At 41.4% G+C, this 16012-nt stretch overlaps 1 protein-coding gene and 1 pseudogene across 7 annotated transcripts in view; one reads left to right on the forward strand and one right to left on the reverse strand.

Annotated features, from left to right (window-relative positions):
* STK3 (serine/threonine kinase 3) overlaps positions 1 to 16012 on the reverse strand; it is a 427140-nt gene that overhangs the window by 377455 nt on the left and 33673 nt on the right. The window lies entirely within an intron of this gene.
* On the forward strand, positions 492 to 4222 carry LOC116813747 (large ribosomal subunit protein eL19-like; annotated as a pseudogene).

Below are 16012 nucleotides of genomic sequence, written 5' to 3' on the forward strand. Positions count from 1 at the left end.
CGAGATCGTGCCACTGCACTCCAGCCTGGGCAACAGAGCAAGACTCCGCCTCAAAAATATAAATTAATTAAAAATTTAAAAAATAAATTTTTTTCAGAGTCTGTCAGTAAGTTGGAAGAAATGGATATCAAATAAGTTTTTAACGCTGATAATGAGTCTCCAGCTGCTCATTCATTGACCAATGGTAAAATAGCAGAAATGGGCTGGGCACAGTGGCTCACGCCTGTATTCCAGCACTTTGGGAGGCCAAGGTAGGCGTATCCCTTGAGCTCAGGAGTTTGAGACCAGCCTGGGCAAACGGCAAAACCTTGTCTCTATTAAAAAATACAAAACGTTTGGTGGGCATGATGGCACATGCCTGTGGTCCCAGCTACTTGGGAGACTGAGCCTGGGAGGTGGAGGTTGCAGTGAGCCGAGATCACGCCACTGCACTCCAGCCTGGGTGGCAGAGTTAGACCCTATCTCAAAAAAAGAAAAAAGAAATAGCAGAAATGGTTCTGAATCAAGGTTATGGTAGTAGTAATGACAATGAAGATGATGTTAACATTGTAGAAAAAGTGCCAGAAGACGACATGGTGTGATGGGCTTATTTTAGGACTAAAGTAGAGTGCATTCTTAACAGAACAAGAAATAACATCACTTTATAACATCAAAGAGAGACTTCTAAGACACAAGCCATTGTTAATGAGGCAGACGATTCTAGAGGAAACATTTTAAAAAGCCATCCAGCAGAATGTTTCCTTATCCCTAGCGGACCTATTTCCTGGTCCCTCAGCTGCTTCTGATGTTTCTTCTCACCTAAAAAAAAAACCACACAGTGTACAGTAGTAACCTTTCAATCAAAAATCAGCATCATAGGTGAAAACTAAAAGCCTGCCGTTGTTTGTTGTTCCTGTTGTTTAAAAGCTGATACAGGTATTCTGGTAATGCTACTGTGCTGCTTCATTACCCTGAACATATATTTTTTTCCACTGTATTAATGTTATGCCATGTTTTTTGCAGTTTTTATGCATGAGCAAGTATAAGAAAATGATTGCTTATCAGTAGCATGTAAATTCAGAGTCAGAAATGAAGGTGATGCCAAACAACTCCACAGACTGTCCACATGGGTGGCTGTGATAGTGACACCTTTGCTTTCTGATGGTTCAATGTACGCAAACTTTGTTTCATGCAGAAAATTACTTAAAATATTGTATAACATTACCTACAGGCTATGTGTATAAGGTATATACAAAACAAATTTCAGGTTTGGCCTTGGGTCCCAGCCCCAAAATATCTCATTATGTATATACAAATACTCCAAAAAACAAACAAAAAAAAATTCAGAAATCTGAAACATTTATGGTCCCAAGCATCTCAGATAAGGGTTTCTCAACCTGAATAAAGCATCAATGTTCTTTTTTACAGCTGCATCCTGTTCAATTAGAGAGATACAGCATATCTTACTTGCCCAGTCTCTTGCTTATGGACATCCAGGTTCTCTTTTGATACAATAAACAATGCTGCAATGAGTAACCTTATATATAAGTCAATGAATGAATAAGTCATGTGCTAGTATATATGTATAAATTCCCAGAAATGAAACTGAGAATACAGACACATTCACACACACATAAATATAAAGGTAGATATACTGACAAATAAGTATATAATCATGTAATAATATAATTTTAATAATGTAGTATAACATAAGATCACTATTGTAATAACTATATGGTAATTATTAAAATTATTGATTACATTATGGTATATTTTACCTATTATAATTGTATGTTATATAAATATATATACATATATACTGATTTCAGCAGGTTGTCCTCCATAGAGTTTTTACCAATTTATTCTCCAACAAGTAATACGTTACAGCCCTTCTTTCCCACAGTTCCACCAATAGGGTATTTAATGAAATTATTTGGATTTTAGCCAATCTGTGATGAAAACTTATTAGCTCAGTGTAGACTTAACTTGTATTATTATGAGTGAAGTTGACCATCTTTTCATATGATTAAGAAACTAAATCACCTGCTTGTTCTCTGCTCATTTTTCCACTGGGTTTTCAGTCCTTTTCTTATCTGTATATAAAGGAAACTAGCCCTTTTTTTGAGATTATAAACATTTTCATTTGGATTTTGACTTCACTTATAAGTTTTTAATTTTGCAGTCTATTTGATTTTTTGCCATACAAAAAATGTCATTATTTTGTTTTTGCAAATGAGTAGATGGTAATACCATTTACTAAGGTAAGAAACACAGGAAAAAAAAAAGTCTGCAGGGGAATAAGATGGGCTCAATTCTAGTCATCTAAAAGTAGATTTCCGATAAGCAACTGGATTTACAAATCTCAGGAGAGATTTGAACTAGAAATATAATTTCTGGTGTCATCAGCACATAGCTTAAAGCCTTCAGAAGAGACAAAATCATCAAGAAAATGTCTAAGAAAAAGTAAGAGTCAAACACAAAACACGTATCAAGGAAACATCAATATTTAAGAAATGAGGTCATGAAGCACAAGAAGGTAATATCTGGCTACATCAAAAGCTGCCAAAAGTTCAAGCAGCTTCAAAGTTTAAGTATCCATTGTAGAACTTCCACTTCTAGCCACCAGGTGTGACAGGAAGCAGAATTATCTGTCAGCTGTAAATAGCTACAAAACTCAACAAAATGTAAGAAACTATTTTCAGATGCTGGCTATTAGGCATTCCAGAACTGGATATACTGAGGTCCCCAAGAGAAGGAGAAGAAATAAGATGAGCCCTGCCATCGCCCAGGCTTTAGATCTAGAGACTATGTCAGACTGTAGCACAGGAAAAGAAGAACTCAAAGAGAACCAAGCAATTTTGCTGAGTTGAAGAAATAGAGCTTACAGTTTGGTGAGGAATCAAGGTAAATAGAAATTCCATTACAGAGTATCGGGAGAAGGGAGCTATGCAAGGAAAACGTTCAGCAGTCTATCTAGAGGTTTCCATGAAATGCCAATCTGTGCATACTTACAAAACACTCCTCAAAGCCCAGCAAAACCAGTTTCTTAAGGGGAAAAAAAATGACCAGGGAGCAATAAAAAGCAAAATTCCAAGACGAGGCAATTTATCACAAAATATCACAAGGCAGGGAATCTTTCCCACTATCCAGAGTTGAAAGAACTTCACGAATATAAAGGTCATTCAGAAAAGAACTCAGAACAGCATTATTTTAGAAAGGAGATTATATTACCAAAAGATAAAGGATATTCCAGATTCTCCCTAGAGGAGCTTAAAAACTAACCTCAAAAGCATCAAGCCAAACCACAAGACAACTTTCTTAACTGCCTACCGGAACGAGTCTGTAACTTCTTAAGCAAAACAAAATTCAACATTCACAAATGTAAAATTAACAATGTCAAAAAAAATCAATAAAAAATTATTAAACCTACGAGTAATCAGGAACTATAACTCATAAAGAGAAAAATTAGTCAATAAAACAGACCCAGAAACAACAGAGGTGGTGAAATTGATAAATATCTTATAAAAAACTCTTACGAATATACTTTCACATACTAACAGATGTTAAAGGAAATGGAAGGTAGGGGGAAAGATAAATGGAAATGTAAGAGATAAAAAATAAAATATTTGCTTTCGTTGCTGCAGCAGAAGCTGTGAGTATTTTCAAGGCTTCAGAAGAGGCTTGCCTCTAGTGTCCTCTGCTGTGGCAAAAAGAAGATCTGGCTGGACACCAATGAGACCAATGAAATCGGCCATGCCAACTCCTGTCAGCAGATCCAGAAGCTGATCAAAGATGGGCTGATTATCCATAAGCCTGTGACTGTCCGTTCCTGGGCTCACTGCCAGAAAAGCACCTTGGCCTGCCAGAAGGGCAGGTACATGGGCATAGGTAAACAAAAAGGGTACAGCCAATACTCAAATGCCAGAGAAGGTAACCTGGGTGAGGAGAATAGGAATTCTGCATCAGCTGCTCAAAGATACGGTGAATCTAAAAAGACTGATCACCACATGTATCACAGCCTGTACCTGAAGGTAAAGGGGAGTGTGTTCAAAAACAGGTGGATTCTCATGGAACACATCCACCTGCTGAAGGCACAAAGGCCCACAAGATGCTCCTGGCTGACCAGGCAGAGGCCTGCTGGTCTAAGATCAAGGAAGCATGTAAGTACCATGAAGAGCGCCTCCAGGCCAAGAAGGAAGAGAGCATCAAGACTTTGTCCAATGAGGAAGAGACGAGGAAATAAAGCTCCCCTTTTCTTGTCTGTACATACTGGTCTTGGTGATTATACAGATCAATCATTAAAATACAACAAGGCCTTTATCTGCTAAAAAAAAATAAAATAAAATATCTGAAATAAAATTTTTGAATAAGATTAAAAGGAGATTAGACAGTACAGCACAAAAGATGAAATCATTTGAAAAGGAAAAAATGTTATTTAAATAAAGGAAGAAACAAAAAGCCTGACTCCCACATGAAAAAGAAACAAATGGGACGGGAAGTAAGGAAAGAAAAGTAAGGAAAGGAAGGAGGGAAATAAGAAGAAACATTTTCCAAATTTTATGTAAACCATAAACCCACACAGATGCATCAAATTCAACAAATTTGAAAAGATAAAACACACAAAGAGAGAGAGAAGGAGAGGGAGAGAGAGAGAGAACCAAGATATATGATGATCAAATTGCTGAACATCAGTGAGAAAGAATACTAAAAGCAGTCACAGGAAAGACATATAGGCATATCTCAGAGATAACTGCAGGTTCGGTTCCAGACCACAACAATAAAGCAAATACCACAAAAATGTTTGTTTTCCCAGGACATATAAATGTTAACACTATCCTGTAGTCTATTACGTGTACAATGGCATTATGTCTGAAAAAACAATGTACATATCTTAATATAAAAATAATGTTTGAGGTGAAGGATACCCACTATGCCCTGATGATTGTTACGCATTATATGCCTGTGTCAAAATATCTCATGTACCCAATATATGCACCTACTATGTATCCATAAAAATTAAAAATAAAAAAGATTTTAAACACTTTATTGCTAAAAATGCCAATGATCATCTGAGCCTACAACGAATCAAAATCTTTTTGCTGGTGGAGAGTCTCGCCTCTATGTTGATAGCTTCTGCCTGATCAGGGTGGTGGTTGCGAAAGGTTGGGTTAGCTGTGGAAATTTCTTAAAATAAGACAACAATGAAGTTTGCCACATCAATTAATTCTTCCTTCCCAAAAGATTTCTCTACAGCACGTGATGCTGTTTGATGCATCTTACTCAAAAGTAGAACTGTCAAAATTGGAATCAATCCTCTCAAACCCTGCCACTGCTTTCTCAATTAAGATTATGGAATATTCTAAATCCTTTTTTATTTCCAAGATGGCAGATTGAGGCTTTTAGTGGGCCTCATTCACCTGGAAATAGCAAGATAGTGTACAAAGGTCAACTCTGAGAGCTTTAATTCACAAAGGAGAACAGGAATCCACTGGAATTGAGACGGACACCCCAGATCCAAGGAAGACACACAAACACAAACAGCCCCTATGATGGCATCCAATTGATAAAAGTGAGGGAAGCCCAAGTATGCAAGACAGTCAGAAAGCCTCCTTCTGTGACTCACTTTTCCACTGGAGATCTGAGCAACCCAGGTCAAGAAAGAGCACTTTGTTTCTTCCAAGCCCTGGATCTAACTTGGGGACAAGCTGGTTTGGAGATGCTGTGAGGGACAGACACTCGGAAAAGCTACTGGCATTTCCCAGACCCAGGATGGAGAGCAGGACGCCATTTTAAATGTGGGTGCATGCAAGTCAACCATTCTTTGGCAACCCAGTAGCATGTCCACATAGGCTTCTGACTCTGGAGCAGGACAGAGGTCTTCACAGTCACACTGTAGTTGGTGCCTCAGCAGTAGGTGCTGGGATTGTGCTCTCCTCCACTGCAGGTCAAGGATGAGAGAAGAGCTGCTACAGCTATAGTTTCTCCCGGACAACCAGACTTGGAGCCAGATCCAGCTTAGCAACCTGGAACTGGTCTGCATGTGCCATGGCTGGTTGCCACGGCCTGTTCCCCTGAGAATGTGGTGCAGCAGGGCCCTCTCTGCTCTACTCCCTGGCAAAAATCCAGGCATTTGGAGTAACTGTTTGCCTGGACAAGCAGGCTGAACCACCTCACCCTTCATGGATATAGATCATGGCACAGTGGAGGCCTCTCTGCTCCACATGCAGGCAGATCTAGAGGTATTCAGAGCACCCCCTCACCTGCATCCGCAGTCTGAGTTGCCTTACCCTTCCTGTGCATAGATTGTGGTACAGTGGGGCCCTCTCCACTCTACATGGAGACAGATACCCAGGCATCTGATGCACCTGCTCACATGGACTAGCAGATTGAGTTGCCCCACTTTTCCTGTGCAGAGATTCTGTGCAGGGGGGCCCTCTCTGCTCCGTGCCCAGGCAAATCTCCAGGCATTCAGAGCATCTGCCTACCTGATTCAGCAGCCTGACCTGCCTCACCCTTCCTGTGCAGAGATCCTAGTGTAGGGAGGCCCTCTCTGCTTCATACTTAAGACAGATCTCCCAGGCATTCAGAGCACCCACTCCCCTGGATCAGCAGCCTGAACTGCTCCATCCTTCTGTACATAGATTATGGTGCAGCAGGGCCCTTCCACTCCATTGCCCAAGAAGATCTCCAGATATTCAAAGTACCTATTTGCCCAAATTGGCATCTTGGGCCATTCCACTCTTCCTATGAAGAGATCTGGGTACAGGGAGGCCCTCCCTGCTTCATGCCCAGGCATATCTCCAGACATTCAGAGCACCTGCTTGCCTGGTTCAGCAGGCTACATCACCCCAACCCTCCTCTGCAGACATCTTAGTGGTGGCAGGGTGGCAGGGGGACCCTTTCCACTTCATGCCCAGGCAGATATGCAGCCATCTGGAGCACCTACTCTTCAGGATTAGGAGTTTAAGCTGCCACCCATCCCTGTGCAGAGAACTTAGGGCCAAGGAGGTCTCCCAGCTTCATACCCAGGTACACCTCTGGGTGCTTGGTGACTACCCACTGGATTCTCCCTATGCGCTGATGCTTGTGTTTGCCATTGGAGGACCTGGCGGTGAACCTGCCCAGTCCAGCCCTGCATATCTTGCCCTCTGCCCCCTCAGGGCTGAGCAGGAAACTCAGAACACTGTACACTCCACAAATCAGCCCACTGCCTGAAGCAATGGAGAGCTGCTCCCAGTAAACAAGGATCAAATATATACCCAGTCACACTGGCAACACCTAGCTCTTACCCGTAAGCGCCTTCTACTGGCTTATAGGCCAAACTACACAGTCCAATATAAAACCTGCCAACTGAAGTACATAGGACTATAAAAACAAAGCCAAAAGACTCTACACAGCATTATTTCCACTCGCACTCCCTAAGGAGAAGGGGAATGGGAAAGAAGAAAAAAACAACATTGTAAGAAAAGAAAGAAAAAATTCTACCAGTATGAAAATAATTACAAAAATTAGCAGTGCCAGTGTCTCCAGATTGGAAGAAACCAGTGCAAGAATACTGGCACCATGAAAAAATCTGAATGTAGTGCCACCACAAAAGGATCACACTAGCTCTCCAGCAATGGTCCCCAGCCAAAAAGGACACTCAGAAATGACAAAGAACTCAAAGCATGGGTTGCAAGGAAGCTCAGAGATCCAAGACAAGATTAAAAATCAATACTATAAAACTTCAAAGGAAATCCAGGAAATAAGAGGCAAAGATCTTTAAAAGAAATCAATTGGAGCTTCTGGAACTGAAAAAGGTTTACTTAAGAAATTTCAAAATATAACTGAAAGCTTTATCAATAGACTGGACCAAGCAAAAGAAAGAATTTCAGGCCAGGCGTGGTGGCTCGTGCCTATAATCCCAACACTTGAGGAGGCTGAGGTAGGAAGATCATTTGAGCCAAGGAGCTTGAGACCATCCTGGAAAACATATAGAGACCATGTCTTTACAAAGAAATTTAAAAATTAGCTGGGCATGGTGGTTTGCACCTATAGTTCTAGCTACTTGGGAGGCTGGGGTGAAAGGATCACCTGAGCCTAGGAGTTCAAGGCTGCAGTGAGCCATGATCACATCACTGCAAAACAGACGAACAAAAGGAAAAAAGAAGAAAGGAATAAAGGCTGATCTTTTGAACTAACCCAGTCAACAAAAATAGAGGTAAATGAACTTTTAAAATTGAACGAAGTCTTTAAGAAATACAGGATTATGTAAAGCAATCAAACCTATAAATTATTAGCATTCATGATACAGAAGGAGAAAAAGCAAAAAACCTGGAAAACATATTTGAGGAACTAACTCAAAAAAATTTCCCTAATCTTGCTAGAGTAGTAGACATCCAGATAAAACAAATCCAGACAACACCTGTGAGATAATATACAAATCCAGACAACACTTGTGAGATAACATACAAAATGAACACCACCGAGGCATATACTCACCAGGCCGTCCAAGGTCAATGTTAAAGAAAAAAAAAAATCTTAAAGAAAAAGGTCAGATTACATACAAAGGAAACCCCATCAGGCTAACAGTGTACTTCTCAGTAGAAATTTTACAAGCTAGGAGAAACTAGGGGGATTATTTTCAGCATGTTTTTTGTTGTTTTTTTTTTTTTTTTTTTGAGATGAAGTCTTGCTCTGTCACCCAGGCTGGAGTGCAGTGACGTGATCTCGGCTCATTGAATCTCTGCCTCCTGGGTTCAAGAGATTCTCATGCCTCAGCCTCCCAAGCAGCTAAGATTACAGGTGTGTGGCACCATGCCCAGCTAATTTTTATATGTTTAGTAGAGACAGGGTTTCATCATTTTGGCCAGGCTGGTCTCAAACTCCTGACCTCAAGCAATCTGCCCGCCTTGGCCTCCAAAATGGTGCTGGGATTACAGGTGTGAGCCACTGCACCCAGCCAATTTTCAGCATTCTAAAAGAAAAGAAATTCCAACCAAGAATTTCATATCCCCCCCTACAAATTAAGCTTCATAAGCAGAAGAAAAATAACATATTTTCCAAACAAGCAAGCACTAACAGAATTCATTACCGCTAGACCCAACATTACAAGAGATCCTTAAGGGAGGTCTAAACATGGAAACAAAAGAATGATACCTGCTACCACAAAAACACACTTAAGTACATAGCCCACAGACCCTATAAAGCAACCACACAATACAATCTACAAAACAACCAGCTAACGACTTAATGATAGGATCAAAACCTCACATTCCTTTTTTTTTTTTTTTTTTTTGAGACAGAGTTTCGCTCTCGTTGCCCAGGCTGGACTGCAATGGCACGATCTTGGCTCACCGCAACCTCCGCCTCCTGGGTTCAAGCGATTCTCCTGCCTCAGCCTCCCAAGTGGCTGATATTACAGGCATGTGCCACCACATCCAGCTAATTTTGTATTTTTAGTAGAGACGGGGTTTCTCCATGTTGGTCAGGCTGGTCTTGAACTCCCGACCTCAGATGATCCACCCACCTCGGCCTCCCAAAGTGCTGGGATTACAGGCATGAGCCACTGCGCCTGGCCAAAATCTCACATTTCGATATTAACCTTGAATGTAGTAAATGGTCTAAACATTCCACATTAAAGGTAAAGTGGCAAGTTGGATTTAAAAACAAGACCCAGATATCATGGCAGACAGGACGCAGGACTAGATTGCACCACCCACTCAGAGCAGCGTGTGGAGGCTCACATCTTGAACTTTTGCTCCAGAATGACTGCAGGAATACATTAGGAAAGCCAAGAAAACCCAGAGACCCTCTGAAGGAAGTGGACTGCTCCTACAGGACCTGGCAGACTCCCCAAATATTGTGAGTGCCCAAGCTGTGGAAGTGGGAAAGGGAGATTGTCCGCCCCCAAACACACACCCCCAACTGGGGAACCTGAAGGTCTAGATTATGGGAGAAGATTCAGACCTCACCTGGAGCTGAGACAATTTAAAGAGCCAAGTGAAATACACAGGAGTACAGGAAGCAGAGGGAAAAGCCCTGTGGGCTCGCTGGCTCCCCTAGCAAGCCACTTCTGCCTTGCCTCACAGGTGTCCTTGAGGAGGGCTGCCAGAGGCACTGGGAAAAGGCCACCGGGAGAAGGAAACCTCCAGCTGAATTTTTTAACAGTTTGAAGTCTCCTGGCCAGAACTTGGGAGGGCATGAATCCAGTGTGCAGATCCCATAGGCGAGGGAACGAAAGCCCTACTTGCTTTCACAGCTAGGAAGAGAGTAGCCAGGGGCAAGTTCTCAGCCCTGCTCGCCCACTGCCTGAAAGTAGACTCAGTGCTGTTGGGAAGACACAATGGGAGTGAGAAAAGCCCGTTGGATTGTGTTGGAACTAGTTGAGGCCTGTGACCGCCGGCTTTCCCCCACTTCCCTGACGACCTGCATGACAGCAGAGGCAGCCATAATCCTCCTAGGAATACAACTCCAATTGACCTGAGAACCTCATCCCCATTCCCCAGAGCAGCCACAGCAAGACCTGCCCAAGGAGAGTCGGAGCTCAGACACACCTAATCCTGCCCCCACCTAATGGTTCTTTCCTACCCACCCTAGTAACTAAAGACAAAGCCCAATGTAAGTTCTTCCCCATACTACCACAGCTGATGCTCTCTCTTGAAAGCGCCACCTCCCAGCAGAAGGCCAACCAGCACAAAAATAGTGCATTAATCAACCAAAGCTAAGGACCCTCACAGAGTCCATTTTACCCCCCTACCACTTCCACCAGATCAGGTGCTGGTATCCACAGCAATCCCCAGTACCAGCCCAGAGCCTGTTAGACTTGCTGGGTGGCTAGATTAAGAAGAGAGATAACAATCACTACAGCCCGGCTCTCAAGGAGCCACACCCCTAGGAAAAGCGGGAAAGTATTACATCAAGGAAATATCCTGTGGGAAAGAAGAAACTGAACAACAGCCTTGAGCCCTAGACCTTCCCTCTGAAAGAGCCTACCCAGATGAAAAGAAAGCAGAAAGCCAACTCTGGTAATATGACTAAACAAGGTTCTTTAACACCCCAAAAAAAAATCACACTAGCTCACCAGCAATGGATCTAAACCAAGAAGAAATCCCTGATTTACCTAAAAAAGAATTCAGAAGGTTAGTTATTAAACTAATCAGGGAAGCACCAGAGAAAGGCAAAACTCAACGTAATAAAAAAATGATACAAGAACTGGGCCAGGTGCAGTGGCTCACGCCTGTAATCTTGAGAGGCCAAGACAGGCAGATCAAGAGGTAAGGAGATCGAGACCTTCCTGGCCAACATGGTGAAACCCCGTCTCTACTAAAAATACAAAAATTGGCTTGGCGTGGTGGTGCACGCCTGTAGTCCCAGCTACTCGGGAGGCTGAGGCAGGAGAATCACCTGAACCCAGGAGCGCTGGAGGTTGCAGTGAGCCGAGGTCACACCACTGCACTCCAGTCTGGCAACAGAGCGAGACTCCATCTCAAAAAAAAAAAAAAAAAAAAAGAACTGAAGGAAGAGATATTTAATGAAATAGGATAAATAAAAAAACTTCAGGAAACAATGGACACATTTACAGAAATGCAAAATGCTCTGGACAGTCTCAGCAACAGAATCAAACAAGCAGAAGAACGAACTTGAGAGCTCAAAGACAAGGTTTTTGAATTAACCCAATCCAACGAAGACAAGGGAAAAAGAATAAGAAAATATGGACAAAGCCTCCAAGAAGTCTGGGATTATGTCAAACGACCAAACCTAAGAATAATCAGCATTCCTGAGAAAGAAGATAAATCTAAAAGTCTGGAAAATATATTTGGGGGAATAATTGAGGAAAACTTCTCGGCCTTGATAGAGACCTAGACATCCAAATACAAGAAGCTCAAAGAACACCTGGGGAATTCATCGCAAAAAGATCATTGCCTAGACACACTGTCATCAAATTATCTAAAGTTAAGACAAAGAAAAGAATCTTAAGAGCCATGAGGAAAAAGCGCCAGGTAATCTTTAAAGAAAAACCTATCAGATTAGCAGCAGATTTCTCAGCAAAAACTTTACAAGCTAGAAGGGATTGCAGCCCTGTCTTCAGCCTCCTCAAACAAAACAATTATCAGCCAAGAATTTTGCACCCAGCGAAACTAAGCTACATAAACGACAGAAAGATACAGTCTTTTTCAGACAGACAAATGCTGAGAGAATTTGCCACTACCAAGCCAGCATTACAAAAACTGCTAAAAGGAGCTCTAAATCTTGAAACAAAGCCAGGAAACACATCAAAACAGAACCCCTTTAAAGCATAAATCTCACAGGACCTACAAAACAAAAATACAATTTAAAAAACAAAACAAGAAAACCAAGGTATACAGGCAACAAATCGCATGAGTGGAATGATACCTCACATCTCAATACCAATGCTGAATGTAAATAGCCTAAACATTCCACTTAAAAGATACAGAATTGGCTGGGCATGGTGGCTCATGCCTGTAATCTCAACACTGGGAGGCCGAGGCAGGCAGATCACAAGGCCAGGAGTTCGAGACCAGCCTGGACAACATGGTGAAACCCTGTCTCTACTAAAAATACAAAAATTAGCCGGGCGTGGTGGTGCACGCCTGTAATCCCAGCTACTTGGGGGGCTGAGACAGGAGAACTGCTTGAACCCGGGAGGCGGAGGTTGCAGTGAGCCCTGATTATACCACTGCACTCCAGCCTGGGTGATGGAGTAAGACTCCATCTCAGAAAACAAACAAACAAAAAATACATATATATATATAAAAAATTGCAGAACGGATAAGAATTCACCAACCATCTGCTGCCTTCAAGAAACACACCTGACACATAAGGACTCACATAAACTTAAGGTAAAAAGGGGTGGAAAAAGACATTCCATGCAAATGGACACCAAAAGCGAGTAGGAATAGCTATTCTTATAGCAGACAAAACAAACTTTAAAGCAACAGCCATTTAAAAAGACAGAGAGTCATTATATAATGATAAAAGGCCTTGTCCAACAGGAAAATATCACAATCTTAAATATATATGCACCTAACACTGGAGCTCCCAAATTTATAAAACAATTACTAATAGACTTAAGAAATGAGACAGCAACTATAATAGTGGGGGACTTCAACACTACACTGACAGCACTAGACAGGTCATCAACACAGAAAGTCAACAAAGAAACAATGGATTTAAACTATACCCTGGAACAAATGGACTTAACAGATATATACAGAACATTCTACTCAACAACTGCAGAATATATATTCTATTCAACAGCACATGGAACTTTCTCCAAGATAGACCATATGAGAGGCCACAAAACGAGACTCAATAAATTTAAGAAAACTGAAATTATATCAAGTACTCTCTCAGACCATAGTGGAATAAAATGGGAAATCAACTCTAAAAGGAACCTTCAAAATCATGCAAATACATGGAAATTAAATAACCTGCTTTTGAATGATCATCGGGTCAAAAATGAAATCAAGATGGAAATTTAAAAATTCTTCGAACTGAACAACAATAGTGACACAACCTATCAAAACCTCTGGGATACAGCAAAGGCAGTGCTTAGAGGAAAGTTCACAACCCTAAACGCCTACATCAAAAAGTCTGAAAGAGCACAGACAATCTAAGGCCACACCTTAAGGAACTAGAGAACCAAGAACAAACCAAACCCAAACCCAGTAGAAGAAAGGAAATAACCAAGATCAGAGCAGAAAAAAATTAAATTGAAACAAAAAAAAATACAAAAGGTAAATGAAACAAAAAGCTGGTTCTTTGAAAAGATAAAATAAAATTAACAGTACATTAACAAGATTACCAAGAAAAGAAAAAAGAAAATCCAAATACGCTCAATTAGAACCGAAAAGGGAGATATTACAACCTATACCAAGGAAATACAAAAGATCATTCAAGGCTACTATGAACCCCTTTATGTGCATAAACTAGAAAACCTAAAGGAGATAGATAAATTCCTGGGAAGATAAAACCTTCCTAGCTTAAATCAGGAAGAATTAGATACCCTGAACAGAACGACAGCAAGCAGCAAGATTGAAATGGTAATTTAAAAATTACGAACAAGGCACCTGGGAGACCAACGCAGGCGGATCACCTGAGGTCAGGGGTTCGAGACCAGCCTGCCCAACATGGTGAAACCCCGTCTCTACTAAAAATACAAAAGCTTAGTTGGGCATGGTGGCAGGCACCTGTAATCCCAGCTACTTGGGAGGCTGAGGCAGGAGAATCGCTTGAACCCCAGAGGCGGAGGTTGCAGTGAGCTGAGATCGCGCCATTGCACTCCAGCCTGGGGGACAGGATGAGACTCCGTCTCAAAAAAAAAAAAAAAAAAAAAAGGCATTCAAATCGGTTAAGAGGAAGTCAAGCTGTTGCTGTTTGCTGATGATATGATTGTTTACCTAGAAAACCCTAAAGACTCCCTCAGAAAGCTCCTAGAACTGATAAAAGAATTCAGCAAAGTTTCCAGATACAAAATTAATGTACACAAACCAGTATCTCTCCTATACACCAACAGCGACCAAGCTGAGAATCAAATCAAGAACTTAACTCCTCTTACAACAGCCACAAAAAAAAATAAAATACTTAGGAATACACCTAACCAAGGAGGTAAAAGACCTCTACAATGAAAACTACGAAACACTGCTGAAAGAAATCATAGATGACACAAACAAATGGAAACACATCCCATGCTCATTGATGGGTAGAATCAATATTGTGATAATGACCGTACTGCCAAAAGCAATCTACAAATTCAATGCAATTCCCATCAAAATACCATCATTCTTCACAGAATTAGAAAAAACAATCCTAAAACTCATATGGAACCAAAAAAGAGCCCACATAGCCAAAGCAAGACTAAGTAAAAAGAACAAATCTGGAGGCATCGCATTACCTGATTTCAAACTGTACTCTAAGGCCACAGTCACCACTGGTATAAAAATAGGCACATCGACCAATGGAACAGAAAGAACCCAGAAATAAGCCCAAATACCTAACAGCCAACTGATATTCGACAAAGCAAACAAAAACAAAGTGGGGAAAGGTCACCCTATTCAACAGATGGTGCTAGGACAATTGGCAAGCCACACGTAAAAGAACGAAAGTGGATCCTCATCTCTCACCTTATAAAAACTCAGCTTAAGATGGATCAAGGACTTAAATCTAAGACCTGAAACTATAAAAATTCTGGAAGATAACACTGGAAAAACTCTTCTAGACATTGGCTTAGGCAATGATTTCATGACCAAGAACCCAAAAGCAAATGCAATAAAAACAAAGATAAATAGCTGGGACTTAATTAAACTGAACAGCTTTTGCACGGCAAAAGAAACAGTCAGCAGAGTAAACAGACAACCCATAGAGTGGGAGAAAATCTTCACAATCTATACATCTGACAAAGGACTAATATCCAGAATCTAAAACAAACACAAACAAATTAGGAAAAAAACAAACAATTCCATCAAAAAGTGGGCTAAGGACATGAATAGACAATTCTCAAAAGAAGATATACAAATGGCCAACAAACATAGGAAAAAATGCTCAACATCACTAATAGATCAAGAAATGCAAATCAAAACCAAAATGCGATACCACCTTACTTCTGCAAGAATGGCCATAATCAAAAAATAATTGATGTTTTTGGGGATGCAGTGAACAGGGAACACTTATGCACTGCTGGTGGGAATGTAACTAGTACAACCACTATGGAAAACAGTGTGGAGATTCCTTAAAGAACTAAAATGAGGGCTGGGAGCAGTGGTTCATGCCTGTAATCCCAACAGTTTGGGAGGCTGAGGCGGGTAGATCACCTGAGGTCAGGAGTTCGACACCAGCCTGACCAACATGGAGAAACCCCGCCCCTACTAAAAAAAAATACAAAGTTAGCTGGGCATGGTGGTGCATGCCTGTAATCCCAGCTACTTGGAAGACTGAGGCAGGAGAATCACTTTAACCCAGGAAGTGGACGTTGCGGTGAGCTGAGATCGCACCATTGCACTCCAGCCTGGGCAACAACAGCAAAACTCCGTCT

Source organism: Hylobates moloch, unplaced genomic scaffold, assembly GCF_009828535.3.
Source record: "Hylobates moloch isolate HMO894 unplaced genomic scaffold, HMol_V3 SCAFFOLD_9, whole genome shotgun sequence".
Taxonomy (NCBI): Eukaryota; Metazoa; Chordata; class Mammalia; order Primates; family Hylobatidae; genus Hylobates; species Hylobates moloch.